General features: G+C 37.9%; 1 pseudogene; it reads left to right on the top strand.

Moving 5' to 3' along the window:
• The first annotated feature begins 267 nt into the window (after positions 1 to 267).
• On the top strand, positions 268 to 900 carry LOC121490692 (annotated as a pseudogene).
• The last annotated feature ends 5975 nt before the right edge of the window (positions 901 to 6875 follow it).

Here is a 6875-nt window from a genome sequence, read left to right as displayed (position 1 = left end):
TTAACCTACTCAAGAAACACCTTTACAGACACACCCAGATACAATGAGATACCTGGGCATCCATGGCACAGTCAAATTGATACATATAACTAACCATTACAATAAGTAAACAAAATATAATGTATACATGCAATGGATATTATTTAGCCACAAAAAAGTAATGAAGTTCTGTTCTTTCCCTGCCATTGTGGAGTCACATGCACCTCTACATGTGCCATGTAGAGGCCCAGGTGCACCAAGATTCAGCTCCACCCATAACCCACTGCCATGGCCAAGGAAAGCATTGCTACTTAGGGTGTAATGGGTGTTTAATACTGCTTTACAAGAGGCACTGAAGGGGATCCCTGGGTGGCGCAGCGGTTTAGCGCCTGCCTTTGGCCCAGGGAGCAATCCTGGAAACCTGGGATCAAATCCCACATGGGGCTCCCAGTGCATGGAGCCTGCTTCTCCCTCTGTCTGTGTCTCTGCCTCTCTCTCTCTCTCTCTCTCTCTGACTATCATAAATAAATAAATAAAAATAAAAATAAAAATAAAAAAGTATTAAAAAAAAAAAAAAACAAAACAAGAGGCACTGAAGAACACCCTCATCCACCATGGCCTAGCATGTGGAATTCAAAAAGCTGCCAAAGCCTTAGACAAGCACCAAGCCCATCTTTGTGTGTTTGCATCATATGTGATGAGCCTATGTATGTCAGGTTGGTGGAGGCCCTTTGTGCTGAACACCAAATCAACCTAATTAAGGTTGATGACAACAAGAAACTAGAAGAATGAGTAGGCCTGTAAAACTGACAGAGTTAAAACCCCACAAAATTGTTGGTTGCAGTTGTGTGGTAGTTATCGTCTATGGCAGAGTCTCAGGCCAAGGATGTTATCAAGGAATACTTCCAATACAAAAAATGAATAAATTAAAAACTTGGTTTTTGTTTCTCAAAAAAAAGTCATATAACATAAGTGAAACATGAAAATATTAGGCTAAGTAAAATAAGCAGATATAAAAGGACTAATACTATATATGATTCTTCTTATATGAGATATCTAGATTAGGCAAATTCATAGAAAATAGATCAGAGATTGTCATACGCTGGATGGAGGTGGAATGGGGAGTTATTTCTTAGTGCGTACAGAGTTTCTGTTTGGGGCGATGAAAAAAATTGGAACCAGATAGTACTGATGGTGTATGTATAATTAATGATACTGAATTGGGGGCATCTTGGTGGCTCAATTGGTTAAGCATCTGTCTTTGGCTCGGGTCATGATCCCAGGGTCCAGGGATCAAGTCCCATATTGGGCTCCCTGCTCAGTGGGGAGTCTGCTTCTCTCCCTCCCTTCCCCCTACCTCCTGCTTGTGTTCTCTCTCTCTCTCTCTCTCACTCTCAAATAAATAAATAACATTTATTTTATTTATTGTCTAAGGTTTGGCAGCTTTTCAAATTCCATGTTGCAACCACATGATTTACAAGGAGGGCTGAGCCGCAGCCTTGGAAAGGGAACTCCATTTCCAAGTTTGTACTTTCTTGGATACTGTCCTTCAGCTCTTGGTGTCCTTTAACATTATCTCTACATCTTCATAGTTATTGTCCTATCATGGTTTAATAATTCTTTATATTGAACTTTCTCTGTTTAAATTATTTGTATAGTTTCTCATCGGGAATGACTGGTTGCAGACTGATACAAGTACTTACAAAATATATCTATGGTAAACATCATATTTAATGGTTAATGCTGAAAGTTTTCCCCTTTGAGATCAAGAACAAGACACAAATGCATGCTATCGCCCCTTCCATGCCATACTGTACTAGTCACTGTAATATGATAAGAAAAAAAGGACATATGGATTGGGAAGAAAGAAAGGAAATTTTCATTATTCACAGATAGTAATGATAATGTACATTATAAAAGTCCAAATGATCTATTCATTATTAGAACATATGTAATTAGCAAGATTACCAGATACAAAGTCAACATACAAAAATCAATGATACTTATATCATTTATATAATGATATAATTATATGTATAGTTATTAATATAATTTATTTCTAATATAATTATATAAGAAAAAGAAACTTTAAAAATACCATTAACAAAAACATAAAAATATTAAATACTTAGCAATAAATGTAACAAAATGTGCAAAAAACTGTAAGACATTGTGAAAAATTGAAGAGATCTTAAAAAATGGATATACAAGTTTATGAAATCATAGACTCAATATTGTGAAGATGTCAATTCTTACCCAAAACTGATGAGTAGATTCAAGACAATTATAATAAAAATTCTTACAAGTTTTTTGTCGTTATTTGTATAGGAAACTGACAACCTTATTTTTAACATTTATATGGAAATGAAAAATTAAGAGCCAAGACACTTTGAAGGAGAAAAACAAGGAAGAAGACTTGTTCTATCAAATATCCAGACTGATTATAAAGGTAAAACAATTAAAATAGTATGGCACTGGCATAAACAGAGAAGAATGGAACAGGATAGAGTCCCAGAACAGACAAACATGAAAAGTTTGTCACTGCAGAGAGTGGGTGAACCATACTATTAAAAATAGATTGTGCTGAGGAAACTGGATATCCGTGTGATAAAAAAAAAGAAACTTGGTCCCCATTTCACTCCATATAAAAACCAATTTCAGATAAACTACAGATTGAAATGTGAAAAGCAAACAATAGTCAAAAATTATTTTAATAATAATTTTTAAACTATAAGAAAAATAGGAAAATACCTTTATGACCTCAAGATAGGGGAATATTTCTTACACAGCTATAAAAACCACTAACCAAAGGAAAAGATTGATACACAGGGCTACATTAAAGTAAGAACTTCTATTTATCAAAAAATGCTCTTCAACCAGTTTGTACCCAAAAGAATTCTTCAAACTCCAAAATGAAAAATAGACAACTCAATGAACAAATGAGAAAATAAACAAGAATAAGTATTCAATGAAAGAAAATATCCATGGTCCCAAAACATAGGAAATGGGGCCTACCTCATTAGTAATTAGAGAAATGAAAATTAAAACTACAATGAGATATCATTACACTGACAACACTAAATGTAAGTGTGGATGTGAAACACTGGAACCCTTGTTGACTCCTGGGGATGGGGGATGTGTGTAAATTCCAATCACAAAATCGGGAGCTAGCTGGATTTCTCGCTCATATTTCTCGCTAATCATTCCATGATTCAGAATTCACTCCGAGGTGGAATTCCTAACAAAAATACCAGCACATGGGCAGCCCCGGTGGCGCAGCGGTTTAGCACCGCCTGCAGCCCGGGGTGTGATCCTGGAGACCTGGGATCGAGTCCCACATCAGGCTCCCTGCATGGAGCCTGCTTCTCCCTCTGCCTGTGACTCTGCCTCTCTCTCTCTCTGAATAAATAAAAAATAAAATCTAAAAAAAAAAATACTGGCACATGGGCACCAAAAGATATGCACAAGAATGTCCACAGCAGCACTGCTCAAACTAACTCCACACTGGAAGCAACCCAAGTAGCCAACAATTGCAGAAGGGATAAAGAAATTATGTAGGCAGAGTGGGGCACAATGAGTAAAGGGAATCATAAGATATAAACTTTCAGTTATAAAATAAGTAAATTGGGGCATCTAGGTGGCTCCATCAGTTAAACGTCTAACTCTTGATTTTGGCTTAGGTTATGATCTCAGGGTCATGAGATGGAGCCCTGCATCAGGCTCTATGCTCAGCAGGGAGGCTGCTTTCTAGCTCACTCTCCCTCTGTCTCTCCCACCACCCTCCCCATGTTCTCTCTCTCTAAAATAAAGAAATCTTTTAAATAAATAAATAAATAAATAAATAAATAATAAGTCATGGGGATGTAATGTACAGCATGCTAACTATAATAATACTGTATTGCACATTTGAAAGTTGCCAAGAGAGCAAATCTTAAAAGTCCTCATCAGAAAAAAAAAAAGAAAAAGAATGTTTGTAGCTGTGTATGATGATGAATGTTAACTAGACATGTGGTGATAATTTCACAATGTATTCAAATATCAAATCAGTATGTTGTATATCTGAAACTAATACAATGTTATATGCAAATTAGTCAATGATACCTTAATAAAAAATAATAAAATTATGGTATAGTTATATAATGAAATAATATACAACATTGAAAATGAATGCACTGTAGCTTCTTGCAATGGCATGAATTTCATAACATAATAATAAGTCAAAGAAGCCACAAACACACAATATATGTACACTCTATAATTCCATTTATATGAAGTTCAGAAAATGAGCAAAATGAAATTATAGTGTTTAACAGTACATGTTTAAGTGGTAAAAGTATAAAAAAAGGCTAGGAAATTATTACTATGACTTTTAGGATAGTGCTTACTTTAGAAAAAGACAAAGTACCAGTGATCAAGATGGGTTGTGATGAGGACTTCAGGGTGTTGAAACATTCTAGTTTTTGACCCAAGTGGTCATCACTTAGAGGTTAATTCTGAGAATTCATTGAGCTGTATATTTTTTCATAAATGTCTGTAATATTTCATCTTTAAAGGCCTAAAGGAGGGGTGCCTGGGTGGCTCAGTTGGTTGAGCATCTGACTCTTGGTTTTGGCTCAGGTCCTGATCTCAGAGTTGTAGGATGGAGCCCCAGACCCAGTTCCACACTTAGTGAGGAGTCTACTTCAGGATTCTCTCTCCCTCAGTCCCTCACCACACCCTGCTCTTGCGCATGCTGTCTCTCAAATAAATAAATAAATAAATAAATCTTTTTAAAAAAATGTAAAGGGTTAAAAGAACAGATGACTGCCTGACAGCACAGGGGACCCAGTAGATAGCACCACATTTTAGTAAGTCCTATATGTAGCAACTTTTGCCGTGTATAGGAGCCTAGGAATGAGAGATGCAGAGAAGGAGTATGGCAATGACCCAGGATCGGGACTGGTTTGTCAAGACTCTAGAAGGCTGGCAGGGCAGGGTGGGGAGAGGAAATCACATATCCTTGAAATTGCAGTCCCTGAAGCAGACATTCAGGCAGACATAAATTCAATTAGTCAAATGCCCCTAGGAGAATAGAAAGCCAAAAGACCAAAGATCATGGTGAGGGAGAAGGGTAAGTTCATAGACATGAGAGTCTGGAAGAAATAAAGGGTATTAGACACAGAAGGAGAGCTTCAGTAAACACTGCAGTAAAATGTAGTATATTGATACCCTGTGCACAGAAACAAGGATCTTTTAGCCTAGCATTCATTCATTTATTCATTCATGTATTTATTGAATATCAGGAACCATTCTACATGGCATAGAGAAAACAAGAAATTGTAAGACAATTCTCTTTAGTTTTAAGTAAGATAAGACACACACTCATGAATGTTTAACTTATAGCTCAAGATTCCACTGCCCGAGGGATAATGCCCCAACTCACCCCTACACACAGCATACAAGCTCCACCCCAGTTTGGCCCCTTGCAAGTGGCATCTCCCATTGGTCTGCTTTTCCCCAGAGTAGCTCATTTTCACTGATCCTGTGACCATATGACAGGCACAGTTCTATGCACTTTATTTATTCTTACAATGACTTTAAGAGGTTGGTACCATTATTATCCACACTGTTCAGGTGAGGTAACGAGCTCAGAGAGGTTAAGTAACTTGTTCATGTTCACAAAAGCTTATAGGCAGTAGGGCCAGAATTCCAGATCTGGCTCCAGAGCATCTGCTCTCCACAACTACAACTGACCCACAGCTATCTTTTTTGTTCCCTGACAAGTCCAAACCCTTTCATGTCTCTGTAGCTTTGGATTTCTCCCTGTTGTCTTCCCTACAAATCCATCAAGAAGGCTGCCACTTCAGTGCAGCCTTCCATGGCCACCACCAGAGGGTGAATTTCTCCCTTCCTCCTCTATAGCCTCATCTTTCATGGGCTTCTCCTAACTCCTAACATGTCCCTACATGTCCTCAAGGGCAGGAACTTTGACTTGTCAATATGTCTTCTCCAGAATCTGACACACATGAGATCATAGGAAATGCTGAATTGGATCCAAAGAAAAATGTAAGTCTTAAATAAGTGGAGTCAATACTGAGAGTCATAAAAGTTAGAAGAGAGCCCCCTGAAGTCTGAGGTAGCCCAGGGAAGTCTTCTGAAAGGAGTAGCCCCTAGCTAGACTGTAAAGGAAGAACAAAACCTGTAACACTGGGGATGATCAAGAGGGTGACCATGGTGGGAAAGAGTATGTGCATAGGCCTAGAGACTCCAATGCATAGGGTGTCCTTAGAAGTTGATCTTTAAACCAAACTTACCAGAACACAGGCTGCAGGTAAAATAATCAGGGATCAAGAGGCAAGAATATCAAACTCCCAATATAAATAGCTACCCTAGCAACTCAAGTTCTTCTTAAGTCAATCCAGAAAACAAGAATACTTCTGAGTACAAGACATTTGGAGAGGGAAGCCTAAGTGGCGTAGTGGTTGAGTGTCTGCCTTCAGCTCAGGGCGTGATCCTGAGGTCCTGGGATCGAGTCTCTCATCAGGCTCCTTGTGGGGAGCCTGCTTCTCCCTCTGCCTGTGTCTCTGCCTTGCTCTGTGTGTCTCTCATAAAAAATAATAATAATAATAAAAATAAATAAATAAATAAATAATCTTTTTTTAAAAAGACAGAGAAAAAAATTAATCGGACTTAGAATTTTTTGATTCTATTGAATAATATGGTACACAATTAACTGCAAGGTTGGAACTGCTCTGAATTTGCAACTGTTGTAAATAAATAAGTATCAGTATACAGAGATTTCACTGCATTTCTTTTGCAACAGGCCATCTGGGTTGTTGTCATCAATCAGGGCCTAGCCTGAGATCTAAATGATGCCCATCCATGCTAACCACAAGCTCCTCCCCAAGATTCTCCTA

Source organism: Vulpes lagopus, chromosome 5 (genome assembly GCF_018345385.1).
Source record: "Vulpes lagopus strain Blue_001 chromosome 5, ASM1834538v1, whole genome shotgun sequence".
In the NCBI taxonomy this organism is placed as follows: Eukaryota; Metazoa; Chordata; class Mammalia; order Carnivora; family Canidae; genus Vulpes; species Vulpes lagopus.
The sequence above is the reverse complement of the archived record's forward strand: the minus strand, read 5'-3'. Positions and strand labels throughout refer to the sequence as shown.